Raw genomic sequence first — 16,176 nt, 5'->3', positions numbered from 1 at the left:
TCGATTACGTTAACACATTTTCATTCGATAACAGCATATTTTAATGAAAAATTAAGGCCGATAAGTTACAAACGAAGATATTACACAGAATTTCATACATATATTCAGATTTTCGTATGTAAACTTCGAGTTAATTATTGTACGTATGATCGCTTGGATAATTTAGGGCTGAACTTGCAAGAATTAATGAACCTGACGCGAAGTACTTATTTTTCACATTTTTATTCCTCATACCTCAATATGGCGGTTGTGTAAGACCTTAAAGATAAGTCTACCATATCTTTATCATTATTGTTTGTTAACGAGGTGATCGTTAAACTTTAAGCTGTGAGAAATCTATACCAGCGACCATGATATTCCGTACAATACACACTTTATTACACAGTATTTTTAAAAAATCTTTTAAATGTTAATGGCTATATACAGCAAGGTTTACAATGGTTTTTGAATATTTTGGACGAGGGGGTTTCGAGGTCAAGCCGAATGGCAGTTTCAAAAAGCATTATTTTAATACGCATGCGTGTAAGTTAAATGAATTTTTCTTAAATACATATTTTCAGTGGCCCGCCATATTTTAAATGATCTCATAGTATTTTTAAATTTTAATTGGCGAAAATACCCATAAACGTACTAATACCAAAATATTTTTTTAAAAGTTATTTTATTTTCAGAACAAGGACGTCAAGGACTCGATGACGAAACAAAATTCATGTAGGACCTGTGGAGCGTGTGAAGTCACCAGAGTACTAAATCCTCGCAACAAATAGATTTCAAACAGTTTAATAAATTGACATAGGGACTTACTTGTTAGAAGTTTTTATACCAAGGAATAACTATACTCGGTATGACTTTTTATATACGGTATGAGAAAAAGGTTACTTCTAAAAATATTTACGACCTACAATAACTATACGATATTCCATCGTTTATTTTTTGGACATGCCAATTTTTTGCGTACATTTATGAAAAAGCTGCGTGCGCATGTGCAGTTACAAATACTACAAAAAAACGTTATTCGTATTAGTATTATAGACTTTAACGTTGTCGGTTTCAAAACTATTTGTTTTTGGCTAATGGCATATAAAGGGCTACGGAAAAATACATCCATGACTTTTGTAAACATGCAGTATTATACTTTTTATTTTTATATTAATTTTAAGAGAGCAATTTAAACCTGATATAAATTATTATGAAAATAAAACTTTGTTATTAGTGTTCTTCTTCTTCTTCACGTGTCATGTCGGGTCCCCCGACGTTGACGATCGCTTGGGAGAAAGCTTCCCTATCCTGAGCAGTGCGAAACAGCTCCTCCACAGTTCTAATCCTGGTCCATGCTCGGACGTTTCGAAGCCAGGAAAGCTGTTTTATTCCGACCCCTCTACGTCCCTCGATCTTCCCCTTTATGACAAGCTGAAGTATGGCATATTTATCACCACTCAACACATGGCCAAAATATGAAATCTTACGGATCTTAACAGTGGTGAATAGTTCTCTATTAGTATTGGCTCTACGTAATACTTCATTGTTGGTTTATATCCGTCCAAGATATTCTTAACATTCTACGGTGGATCCACATTTCAAATGCTTCAAGGTTATTAGTGTTACACAATTTTATTATTTTACAAGAACACTACTTTAGTTTCGGGAGAGCACTCCTCCCATCGACGGGTGATATTAAACTAATATAGTAAACACATAATATTTTTCACAGTGAATGGATACTTATCTAGCTATTTAACTAACCATTCATATGCTAACACCTTTGATAAGGGGAAAAAACCCCTCTGCTGTAAGTTTCACTGATTAATTTGTTTTTTTTTTGTGTTTAAATTCTATGCCATTATTAATGCCATATTAAACTTGATATGTTTAAGTATATTTCAACAAAAGTTAGTTGCTGGCGCACTTTAACATTTCCGAAACAAATCTAGTCCATTTTTGAACCTATTGAGACTACACATCTAGATTAGCTCTCGCGGCAGCTTATTCCAACCATCAACAACCCTATTGCTCAGGAAAGGCTTCCGTGTCTATGTCGATGTAATCTTACTAAATTGTCGGATTCTTACCTAACATGAAGTCTACAGGACTAAATGAGACAAGATAGTGGACATAAACAACTGTATATTTCAGTCAATTTACGTTGCAAACCTTACAATTGATAGTTGATTGGCAGTTTATTATGAATGCAAAGCATTACATATTGCGCAAAACAGTTAACTAAATAAATAATTATACACACGATCACTGCTGTACCAAATATGTTACACGGTTAGTTTTGCAACGCGTGATGTATTGATGTCAAAGGTATCAAACGTTGCTAAATGCCTTCCGCCGGTACAAGAAACACGGATACCGTAATATCATATTAAATAAGGCCAGATTATTAATAAGAAAGATGAATGTAAGGTAAGTTATAAGATAATCGATACTACATGTCCTCGATGCGAAGCGGTTCTCATGTTATATGAGAAAACACAAAAGCACTATTGCGATAATGTTGGTTTTGTTTACGAAGATGAAGCGAGCAATCACTGTAAGATCCAGCCTTGTAGAACAAAACCCCACTATTAAAATTGAATCAAAAGTTTGATAAGATTTTTAGCATAGAATTAAGAATAGTCCAGAAGGAGCGTAGAATCATATTTGAATACATCGGACTGTGTCCAATAATTCCCCACTATGCCCTACTTTCGCCGCGCGCATTCGTGACGTCACCGCGTAATGTTGCTTGATGGGAAAAAAAATAATCATAACACAAATGTAAGGTAAAAAAAAAATCAATCTGTTAATTTCTCTTAAATTTCATTGTGCACGCGGAAACATTGATTGACACAAGAGAGTAGATAAGTAAAGGGTCATTTAATTTAATGAACTTTGAACTTAAAATATAAAATAAATTTTATTTTACATAAAACGGATATTTTTATATCATGTTAAATAATATTTGATGTTATAAAGATAATGGTCATTCAAATGTCCCCCACGGCGTTGTTTAATCCGAGGTCTAATTTTCATTAGTTCTTTCATTAGATGAGCAAAGTAAAAAAAAATACTACCCTGTCAACACTAACGAAATTTCCTTTTTGTTTCTTCGACAATCTGACAGATGGAAAAATAATTCAATTTTTAAGTAATGCATTTGCTACTTACACATTCATTTGCTAAGCTCACATGAAATGTGATAATCTCCTGTTTCTTTAAGATCCTAGCAGTATTTCTAAACTTTAAAAAGACACAACACGGCATAGTTGAATTCAAATCAGGAGTTGCGTACTGAGCGACGTCTACAAAGAAACTAATGGGTCAAAACGTAAACCTACTCATTTATGAGTAATTGAGTCGCCTTATGTTTGATGTGCGTATGCATGCGGTTTCTGGACTATTCTTAATTCTACGATTTTTAGCGTTGCCCGAATGTTCTGAAAAAAATGTACATATAGCTGCAAGTGGAATCAGGAGTTTAGACCATTATGTATGCCTCCGTGATCCGGATTGGCCTTCGAACGATCTACAGTCTACTCAGAAACTAATATGGAACTAGGCAGATTGCAATTATCTTATAAGGTCGTAAATCAATAATAGGAACACACAGATTAATATTAGGCAGGCCGAATAATACGCTCGAGTGTACGTCAGACTTCAGCTCACCGAGTATAAAACATGTTCGTAGAACACATTGATTTACAGTTCTTCACGATTTAACACATTTTTAACACGTTTCACAATACTATTAACACCTCTGGACCGAAGGGCCAATCGGGCGGGCATTTTATTGATGCGAAGGAAATTTTTTTCTCGAGGCGAAAAGTAATAAAACTTTTCGGAGATAAGAATACCGTTAAGTTTATTGAAACCGTTTAATTGTTTTATTGTTTAATCCGATGACCGGACATAGTAAAATGATCTGGATTGATCGGCGGTGATACTGCATTATTAGATTTTACAGTTACTAATGTTATCAGCAACAACTTATAATAATACATTCCGTAGCACCACTACCCACCTACTGCTACTTTTAATATTTTATTCTTTTCGTACTGACGAGCGACTGATGATGCATAATATATTTGCAACTGAATATTGTCGTAATTATATTAATCGCAAAATGTTTTGTCGACGAAAGGAAAGGATAAAATCATGTATTTGTGTAACACGATACCTGCGAACGCGCGAACAAAGGCCGAGAGGATGCCGCTATTTAACGTTTTTCATTTATTTTGGCACCGGGACTAATGACGCAATAATGCATTTTCAATCTTCTTTGTGCCTTCGGTGTCCACTTATTCAATTAATTAAAAACAATGCACGAATTCCCCGATAATAATCAACAAAAAAACCTTTTCATTACATGACCGACAGCGACATACCAAACTGAAGGACGCAAATTATTTGTACGGGATGCAGCAGCTAATACATCGTAGTATTGAATTAATTAGATTTTATACAATGGACATTTCGAATACATTATAATAAATGTTTAAAGTCTTAATCACAGTGTATCTGAGTTCATTGGCAAGAGCTACGGGTAGCTAATATTTTAATATTATTAAGCTGAAAAATATGCAAACAATGCAGACTTTTAAGAGTGGACATGGACACAGCTTGCCCATCACATACTGCACTCCGCATCTGAGGACTTAAATCTCCTTGGGGGTGCACACATACAAGGCAAAATTGCTCGTCGCGAAATTGCGAACGAGAAAAGCAGCTCTCTGTAATTTGGTAGCCTTGGCATCTCATATAATATGTATTTCATTTGATTTAGGAAAAGAGGAAAATGAATTATTTGCCGACTGCGATTACATTGATTGCCGAAAGGATTACAATTAACGCCTTGATATTCTTTCATTTAAATTATTTATATACAATTCTTGATGGAATTCCATTGTAATGATGTAATAACTTATACTTACATATAAGTTATTAATTTTAAAAATACTTGGTACACTTCCACTTATTTATTTTGACCAATTAGCGCTTTCACCCTCTAATGGGCATCTTCAGACTAGTGAATATTATACAGTGTAAGGATAATTTATATAAAACTAAATATTATCTTAAGTGTAGGTACATTTAAAAATAAGTTGAAAAAGATACAATACGCAATATTTCAATGGAATTCCTTTTGAAAGCCACGAAATCTGTACATCCGACACGACCTATAAAAGGGCCACGCATGAAAGCGAGAAGTTCCTCCAGAGTGAACATGGACACATCCAAAATGGGTACAGAATTAAAAAATGACGAATAAATAAAATAACGAAGTAAGGTTGATAATAAAGTAAAAAAGCCATAAATTTGCAGACCACGCAAGCGAAACATTGTGGGTGACTACCAAATTCTTGTTTACCGCGGGGAGTAAAGTAAGGGCGGGAACCTCTAACGAGTTGTCCTAATTGGTCCCGATCGGCGTTTCCCAGGTAGGTACGCAACGAAAGTTAATTATCAACAGTTACAGGAAGCGCAACCACTCGACCGCGGCCATGAAAGGGCACTTTGATTCACATCCAAATTATCGCGCACATCCGGCATGCAAAGGCGGGAACACTACGAATCTACGTAGGTACTAAAACGTCACACGAATCTAAATTTGTCGCAACAGTAGGGAATACATTTTTGAGAAGGGAATATGGAAGTCTACGCATTTACATGGCTTATTTATTTATTTAAAATTATTGTTGTACACACAGTGCTATGTTGGTATAACACAGTGATATTATTACTAAAAAAAACTTCAACCTAACACAGCACCAATTACGTACACAACACAATATACAGGATTACTGGTTAAGTCGACCTAGATCCTTTAAGACGTAGTTTCTATCATTCCTGACTGACTTCACTTTGCAACACCGTACTCTAAACTTAACCGTTTTGATGATATTGCATATTGGAGTTTATTTTGAAAAAAAAACGGATTTTTGTCTATTGGCCTAACTTTTTTGGGTTTTTGCCTCACATTTATTTGTGTTCGCGATTTTTGTGTATTAGATATGTTGCTATCTAACATTTTACTTCACGAAAATCGCAAACACAAATATGTTAGAGGCAAAAAAACCCCAAAAAATTAGGCTAATAGACAAAAATCCGATATTAAAAAAAAAAACTTCAATATACAATATCTTGAAAACGGTTAAGTTTGGGTGCAGTGTTTTATAGTCAAATCAGTCAGGAATGGTGAAAACTACAACGTCTTAAAGTATCTAGGTCGACTTAACAAATAATCCTGTATAATACAATTTCTGAACAGGATAACAAAATGTGACGAGAATATGCATAACACGTGACTCCATTGGTGTTGGTAACTAGTTATGAATAAGGAGTATGGTTAATGAAGTGATTTGTGTTAAATGTCATGACCTGTCGTTGGCTGGTTTAAGTGGCAACTTTACACACTGTGTAACATTTACCATTCTACCTATGTTTAAACAATCCACATTTCCTCAACTCTTCCATCCGTTGACTTTGGTGAAGTAAAAGAGCTGAAACGTTTATCATGTGGGTAGATTCATCCGGTAATACGATACATAAAATTTTTAATTTATTTAAAATTAAACACGAGTTACTTTTACACTTTACTTTACACACGTATTTTAATGATTTTTTACGTGGTAAAAATTACTAAGAGTTTCATTTTAAATAAATTCAAAACGTTTTTCTACAAAGTAAATGCTGAAACAATAAATAACATAAAAAGATTATTTAAAAAGAACTGTTTTAGTTTGATTGGCTATTAACAAAAAAAATATTTTAAAAACCGTCGAACTTCGTCATTACGGAAAACGGTGTGGACACTATCGCAACTTTATTCTCGCTACTGCCCTACGATGGAAAATGATTATTGTGCTTTGCAAGCTAGTTAGTTACATTTCAACACGGCGGGTTTGGTTACCTTAGCACAAAAAAGTCTATGATGGGTTATTAATGAAGAACATTGCTTCTATCAGTGAATCCATGGTACCTACATGCATAATACACAAAGTAATCAAACGTCTCACAAAAGATGAACCGTTCCATCAAATGGACATGGCGTGTTCGCGGGTCCATTATGTCCGACATAAATAAAACAAGAATACCGGCGATGTTATTTCATTGTAAACTTACAACGGACCTTATAATGCGACAGCGTACAATCGCAATGGCGTGGCGCATAGCGTGGACGCAGTCAATAGAGATAGAGATGTATAATAAACGGAATATTGAATCAGCAAACTGTCTGAACGTGTCTATGAACGTAGGCCAACTTGTAACTACACTCCGTAGTGATAAATTAACAAGGAAGTTCAGCGGTTATTTGTTAGTAAAATAATTAAGCCACTGCAGGGTGGATCCATTCACCCCTGTTCGAGCGATGGCGGGATATGCTGAGACCACCATAAGTGCTTCAAATATAACATTTATTGGATAATTTTGTTTTATATGGTAGAATTGGCTCAGCACTATGTAGCCGTTTTACTGGAATAAAAACATTATTTTTATTTTTTAATAGACGTATGACGTCACAAGTTCCCTTCGGCGAGTTTTGCTGATTGATGAATTGGCTTCCTACAAACCAAAAAAATATAAAAACACTATTATCGGTTTATTCGGAAGAACCAGTGACGTCGTTCAAAGTAGTAAAAAAAATCCATACATTTTTAAGAAACTTCGCCGTACAGTAATTAAACGCTCTAATTTTTACCGTGCGTAAGAAAACATTTTTTATATCCCTCCATTATATCCAATTTCCCGTAGCACTGAACATCATACGCGGCCCGTCCATATATCGGATGGAACCAATGTTTCCCTAAAAAAAAATTACTTTTAAAAAATTGATTGCGACACAACCTTTGCCTGCGCGAACTGAACAAAAATTCACTGCGCTCCGCCTACTTCTGAAATAAGCAACTGCGTAAGTCTGTTTGTTCCTATAAGGCGGTCGTAGTACGGAATTCAAGTCCACAAATGCGCAAATTGAGATCCTCAGTAGCTCTGTGGAAGCAATTCTAAGAAACCAATCCATGTTTATTTTTCATGTATTGTGATTATTTTATAACAAATTTACCACATAAATCGGTTGACACGATAGTATTATAATATTGAACTATGAAATGAAGTAAAGGAGATGATAAAATAATTTATATTTACTAACAAAAAAAACATTGTCGATACTGGCACAGCGCGCGGGTTTGAACTGTGCAACTCAGTTATAAGCTAATATTATACCCTGTCTGCGTGATCTATAAGCGTGAAAGGACTACAATAAATTAATGAAGTGAATCATAAAACGTATATTATGTAATGTTGGTATTAATCGTAATATGTATCGAATAATTACAATAAAAATATTTTAAAAATTGAAAAGGCTTTTGGTACTTGAATAAAACGAAACATTTTAATGCAATTGAAATTAGTATGATTTATGGATTAGAAACCGAAATTTACTAATCGCGATTGCTATATTTTAATCCAATTTAATTAATGTAAATTAATATGTTAATGCATTCAACGACCATATAAACATATCATATTATTAAACGTTGTCAGCATACGACAAGAGTTAACTTTCTATTTGCCTACGTTACGTAGTATGAAAATAGAGAAAAAATACCAACAATCGACTTGTATAATTACACACATTAGGCCTTTGGCCGGTCCAGCTGTCTCGTTTGTCAAGGCGACATGTGACTTAACTCACGCAATGGGAAGTAATGTAAAATGTAGCATAAAAGGCATAGAGGTACCTTCAACCTAACATGGAAAAAGAAATTAAAACAGGTATCTAAGCAGTCTAATACGTAATATACAATAATTTAACGTATCGTTGTTTATTATCAATCGCACCTCTTAACTTTTCTTCATACAAACGTATTCCCGTATTATATCCCCGCACTAGGACACAACGCACCTTTAGAACGAAAACGACTCAACTAAAAAAAAACCTTAAAATGAGTTAAGATCATAAAACAACTTTAATGAACATTATCCATCTTTCTCGAATCGCGTTGAATGAATTAATGTTCATATTAATAATTATGTAAATGAAATATTCTGTTATTCGTTTCTTCGTAAATGTAATCTTGTAACATTTTCGTACATTCAGATCACACCAAGTACCTAAAGTATTTAGATATTTTTGGACCATTTGTTGGTCAGCTGATGTTTCAGTTCTACGGAATATCTTGGTATATATAGTTGTGTCAACGATACCAAAATGTTTGTCATAACAACGGATTGGCAAATTATTGATTATCCTGCCGAGTTGCTAGGTTACCTATACATTAAATAACATTCGAAGCAAGCCGCTGATGTAAGCTTGTCAGCTTGGTTGATGAATGACTACGATACAGCGAGAGTGTATATACTTATGGTCACAACTCCCAACGCACAAGTATGGATAACAATAGTAAGACCATTACGCAACAGGCAAAGCAATTCGCTTTATGATCTATATGCAACGCCGACATGGACAGAGATAGGGGAAAAACGTGCAAGAAAATGGAGATTAAACAATAAGAAATATTTATATTGTGAACATACAGCGCACAGCGCACAGATTACATATGATGTATTCATCCGGCAAATTGTTAAATACCACGCGGATAGAGTAAACTAATAAGAATCCGCCATGTGAACATATAGCGCACAGATTACATATGATGTATTCATGCGACAAATTGTTAAACAACTCGCGGATAGAGTGAACTAATAAGAATCCGCCATGTGAACATATAACGCACAGATTACATATGATGTATTCATCCGGCAAATTGTTAAACACCACGCGGATAGAGTAAACTAGCAAGAATCCGCCAATTTCACAGCTACAAATTATATGCATCGCCTCAAATCTCAGACCTGATTTAGTCAGTTTAATCTAGAATAGGGCGTGATGTTCTGTAGCTTCTGGCATTAACTGTTTATAGTGGAAGAAGCATCACTCAAAGCGACAAACTAAACACGACATCGTCGGTAATAACTGTAACATCTCACAGTAGTCAGTAGCTAGGGAGAATATTATGTATTACATTTTAGACCGACTCAAGACGGAAACCAGTTCCTCCCAATGATTATTTCGAAAACTAATAGAGCTTTGACAAACGTTGAGGAAGTCAAATTTTGATTTGACATTAAGCTGGCCGGTTAATGCGTCGTTTAAGATGTTTATATAACTCGTAACAGAAGACATGTAGATAGAAATCGACATAATATAATATAAAATCTAATAGCAAAAAAAGTGCGATTAGATGTCTTTTTCTATACGGGTAAGGAAACTAATTAGCACGTACATAACATATTGTCCCTTAAATTACACGGTATTCTCTATAATAGAGCAATTAAACTATCATTGGAATATTTAGAAATGCATTCCGACACAAAGTGATTTAGCAATACAAGAAAGCTGACCAGCGAAGCGTCTTGAATCACAAGCGAGAAATCACTTCTACTTAATGGACGGGTAGCTAATTAATCAATTATTTGGAAAACTGCGAGAATTTCAAAGAGTGGTAAAAAAAATCGCATTAAAAAGGCTAAATTAGAGCAAACGCATGCAGTTAGTTATAGTATTGTGAATGGAAAAATACAACTGTAAATATTAGCAGTAAATGCGCGCAGTCACACAATTGCTTAAAAAAATCACCGTTCTCACTTTCAATTGATCGGCCGTGTTGACGATGAAAAAATGCACGATAATTAGCCGCATAGTCACGTTTGTCAAGACAGTGAAATTATTTCGTTCGTTACTTATTAATTTCCTAGTATTTAGAACTCTGTACGCAAAATCCACGCGTGGCCCTACTTAGTCTGATTATCGAGTGCACTTCCTTTCACGCGCAATTGAAACTGTCGAAGAGATGCGTCTCACTTGTGTACTCTGTAATTGACTCGGATTAGAGCCGAGTTTGTAACACGGAGATATTGGAAATAGGTGGAACTGCCTTTGCTACGCTAGTCTCGCTAGCTTCGGTTCATTCATCGATCCGATCAGCCGCAAGAGGTGATTATGGAAACCGGATTCCCTTTTCATGTCAGCATATCCCCTTTGCGGTAAATCGTGCGGTGTACAAAAAATAATCAAGAGTTAATACCAGATACTAGCTTTATTTATAACGCCCGCCATTATTTTATTGCACTCTGTGGCAATATGGAATACTGGCCGGGTTTCGTTATATTCACTATTCACTATTCACTACTCACTACTCACTACTTACTACCGATGTGGAAGGAAACGACTATCGTGATTTATGTTACCCGTGATAATGCCGACTTCCAATTCTAACTTAATGACTGTATGAAAAGATGGAACAACGAGATACGTAGGTACAGATATCGTAATGTTTCTTCATTTATTTAATTATACACAAAAGGGTGTTGTTTCGACGATTGTTTGTGCCTAATATTATAGTAAACTGTTATCCGGATTAACAGCCCGAGGCAGATGAACGAAGTGTCGGTAAACTTTATCAATGACAACAATCTCTACAACATTAAACGTAACACGTACGTGTGAAGAAATACTTGTTCGACTCCAATAAGTGGCATAAACTTAGGAACTGTAGCGATCGTACTAACTTCAGTGCTACAAGGATATTATTTGTTCGTAACAGCAATGAGCATTATCCTGTGCTTGTAACTTCGAGGTGTTGGATACGAGTACCGTTCAAAGTGTAATTTGAAATTTATTACTTAATATTGCGTATTTTTGAAGTTCCCATGACATCTCGCTGGCCTTTGTAATAAATAATAAAGATGTGGTCACAGACTCGCTTACCTAATGAACTCGGGTGCTTTAGAATGGAGTGGAGTGTCTTACCTGCAACAAAATACATAACAACGTTAAAATTCAATCCAGATATAATAGTTGCAATGTGTTAAAAAAACACAAATATATACGTTAACAACTTACGTCCGGGATGGACGATTTTTAGAGAAGGGAATATGGAAGTCCAGGCATTTACAGGGGTTATGACCCGTCATGGGCTGGTTTAAGTGGCCACTTTACACACTGAGTAAAATTCACTATTTTGTCTACGTTTGAACATCCACATCTCTTCAATTCTTCAATCTGTTGATTTTAGTGAAGTTGAAGAAATATGAATGTTCAAACATAGGCAAAATGGTGAATATTGCAGTGTGTACTTTACCACTTTACTGGCCACTTTGGCCACTTAAATCATCCCATGATGGGTCATACGCCCTGTAAATGCCTGGACTTCCATATTTCCTTCTCTAAAATGTTCTCCATCCCTGTTGTAATTTGTTATCTTAATGACTCCCTAGGGGGTGAAATTCAGTTTTTTGTCTGCAAATATTTGGACAAACTCAACATATTGTTAATTAATTAATTAATTAACAATATGTTGAGTTAAAATTTATTTTAATTAAATTAAAAAAATAATTTAATTTAAACAACAACCAAAATTAATCGTAATGTCCCCTTTCGCGTGACAAGAAATAAGTATTTATTCCATCTGCCAGTCTGTAGCACTAACTATAACACAATTTAATAATATGTATGATTTTTATTTAGAAACTTCGCTGGTCTGTCATTAAACCGTATTTTAAAAAAAAGTTATAATATTCGTATTATTGTCGACTGTTTGTTTCTTTAAAATAAATAAATAAAATAAAATAAATATTGTAAATATATAGGAGTAAAAAAAAGCGATTTCAATAAAATATGGATGTATGTAAATGGTACAGAAGGCCATAAAATTTAATTGAATATCTGCGATCTCTCGATTTGAATTAAATACTATAATTATTACTACAGTAAGTATTGTATGGGTACATAAACAGTAATATGAACTATTCTAGTATTCAAACAGTTCGAAATGCCAATATTTTCCCAATACACGGAGATCGGAGATAACAAAGGCCAGGTAGGTACTCGTATTAAACATAAGTCCCGATGATGTATTGTGTCGAGGATTTGCGTTAGTGGTATGGTAAATGCGCAACCGCTATGTGGTTCATTGATTCCACTCGCGGTTTCGAAAGTAAAACCGCGAAAGGAAACACGTTTTCGGTGGTCCACGGGGCATTTCTCATTGTTTTATATCTGCGGGTGCCCACTGCTATAATTGGACCGGATCGCGGACGCGGGGTAAGCGCTGCCCGTATTGTGCAATGGCGGCATTTTCCCGGGCAAAGCCGACCGTGACGTTTTGAAAACTGCAACTCCTGTTGCAAAGAGAACCCGAGGAAACAGTCTGAGAGATCAACTCGCACAAAACATCGAACAATCGAGAAAATATAAGGTGCTCAATAATGTCGAAAGGTCTACACGGGGCTATTTGTGCAAAGATGGTTACGAGAGCTAACGACCTAAACGAGTCGCATGGTAAAACGTGGCTTAATGAATATGTTGCGCAGCTAATGAGATGCAACGGTCGTGGTATGAATAATAATTCGCCGGCAAAGCTTAAAAGTGCACGTGAGAAAGTAACAAAAAAAACAATAGTAATGATGACCGATGACTCTATAGTGATCTACATCCCGGATATTTACAGGTATAAAAACAAATGGATTGTGAATTAAACGCGAAGTAATTTAACTTCAGTGTAAATAGGTGATAGGATATGGTAACATTATTCTTGATGTTGGTGTTGTTAGCATTGCCGCAATAAAAATCTAAATGGAACGACCAGGCTACACAAAGGGTACAATTGAAAGGAATTGCGCCGTTCCCGAGTCAATACAACAATCGACAACCGCGATAAATCTCGAACCCAACACGGTGACCACGCATTAAAATTAAATTGCATTGCATGCCTGCACCGGGGTAGGTGTTCGGTCCTATAGCTATGGATACGCTACTCTAGTTGTTGTATCGAGTGACGTTTTGGTCTGCAAACATTTCAACAGACGGCCTTGCAGTCGGGGTATTAAAAATAAAAGATTTATTCTCTTTGCAGGACCGAACTCCAAGAGGCGTGGAATCGAGTACACGCATTTCAAAGAAATTTCTAGATTGAAGTTGATTGTATTTATGTACATTATATCAAATGCAAATTTTAAGTTACATTAATCCTTCTAAAATTTTATCGACCATTACTGTTCTATCGTTATAACAACATAGTTACTGGTGAGTGGTGACTGAAGACGAACAATTTTTTTATAAGTAGATAGCTTTAAGATTAATTGTACCACGATATTTTTTCTGAAAGTATTGAATCCATTAATTGAAATAGAAAATACTTTAGTTTTTACAAAATACGCTAAAAATGTAAACAGCGCAATTTCGACGCTGTACGATAAATATCCCAAAACGTATTGCAGCTACAGAGCGCATGGACGTCTAGGATTCTAGTTCCTCGTTTCCAACTATAATGGATTTCAATAACAAATAGAGGCTAGATGAAAGCACATTTTGCAGCAACAGAACGCATGGATGATAATAATATATCTATCTACGAGTACATAATTTTAAAATTGACTATGAAATGTGTTGACATAATTTAAAAAATCGTCAATAAAAACATAAGTAGATTATAATAATCATTATCATCGGGTTGTGGTCCTGTGGCTAGTGTCTCGGACTCACGGACTGAAGGTCCGTGGTTCGAATCCCACTCTACCCCAACTCGATTCCATTTTCTAATAATGAGTTATTTACAACTCGTTGAAAATGGCCCCCAAAATGAAATATTTGTATGTATGGTAAATCATAATAACGCAAATAATTATTTTAAAAATAAAAAAGGAATAACACGTCTGGCAGCTAGAGAGTAGAGAGCGCATAGGCGATTGGAATTCTAGACACCATTTACAAAATTTAGGTATTTGATAGTTGATAACATTTACACATGGAAGCTAGATTACCAAACGTCTTGCAGCTACAAAGCGCACCACGAGTGGAATTCTAACATCTTAAAACCGATTTAAATAAATTTACAAAAAAATAAACACTAAGCAGGTTTATCAAGTTGTGTTTATCAAAAGAAGTAAACAAAAAAAATACAATAAAAAACTGTTTTGTTATCTCATATAGCACTGGTAGAAAAGTAGATATCGAGTACCGATTACCTATTACAGTGCAAATAATCGGCGGGTCAGACAAACGGGACCATTTCAACACGACGTAATTATAAACGATATTGCAATCAAATATTATAATACTACGTAAGTATATTGTGGCCCGAAAGTCTTGGGTATATAAGAAGATCGTTAACTTAACATTTTAACAATCATGACGTTGAAATATATATGGTAATATATCGAATTGAGTCATTTGAGAATAAAAAATGTCCCAGGTGTATAAGAAATATAATTAACAAATGTATCCTTTTGCTGGTGGCTCAATATAAATTATTAGGGAAAGTTGTGCGAGATTCGCGATGGATTTCGGGAGTCCGGTCCCTAGAATGAAAGTACTGTCTTCGATATTTAATTCTTTTTTTTTTCACCACAACAGGTCAGGAGGCCCAATTATAGTGGTGAATTAAAGCATAGAACACCTAGGCTTGAGAAAAATCACATAACATTTTTGTGTTCTCACTGGAACCTTCCGTGCGTGAGTCAATACACCGAGAAGGCCGCCTATATGAGATACATATATAAGACTACTAACGAGCATAACTAATTAAATTTTATGTGTAATTTATTTATTAAGTTATTTAAAACTTTAGTAAAGTATACTCAAGGAGTAACTGCTAAATAGAAATTTTTTCAAACGGACGTATTTTTATGATATATTTGAAAAAATAGAAAATTATATTTTTCCTTCTGTCATTGAGGACTTACATATTTACAGGTTCGTCATTGATATTGTAATTTTTGTGAAGCCCCAAAAATACACAATACTCTCCACGAGCATATCATTAGTTCATTGATTATTCCTTTTCCGCACTAATGGTGCATTGGTACACCAACCGCAGCGTATATTAATCATTTTTGCTACATTAAGGTAAGATTATCAGTCTGGACCAGTGATATATTCTGGTGTAAAAACACCTTTTCAAAAAATATTTCATGTCAACCATGTCGCGAATTAAACTGTAAACCTCTTCTTGCATGGTAGGCAAACGCGCTTACCATACCATAAACCACGAGGCGGACACCATGTCAAACAGTGCAAATCCAAGATCATTCTCAAAAGTAGTATTACAAACTGAAAGGGGGGATACTCTTGCTGTCTCTAAAATGAGAATAAGAGATGCAGGAGTAGAAACAACAGGAACTATTTAAAGA

At 35.1% G+C, this 16,176-nt stretch overlaps 1 protein-coding gene across 2 annotated transcripts in view; it reads right to left on the bottom strand.

Annotated features, from left to right (window-relative positions):
* MICAL-like (protein) overlaps nucleotides 1-16,176 on the bottom strand; it is a 197,961-nt gene that overhangs the window by 53,557 nt on the left and 128,228 nt on the right. The window lies entirely within an intron of this gene.

Source organism: Micrasema longulum, unplaced genomic scaffold (assembly GCF_059751315.1).
Source record: "Micrasema longulum isolate JH-2025_06_02 unplaced genomic scaffold, ASM5975131v1 h1tg001538l, whole genome shotgun sequence".
NCBI classification, from domain to species: domain Eukaryota; kingdom Metazoa; phylum Arthropoda; class Insecta; order Trichoptera; family Brachycentridae; genus Micrasema; species Micrasema longulum.
The sequence above is the reverse complement of the archived record's forward strand: the minus strand, read 5'-3'. Positions and strand labels throughout refer to the sequence as shown.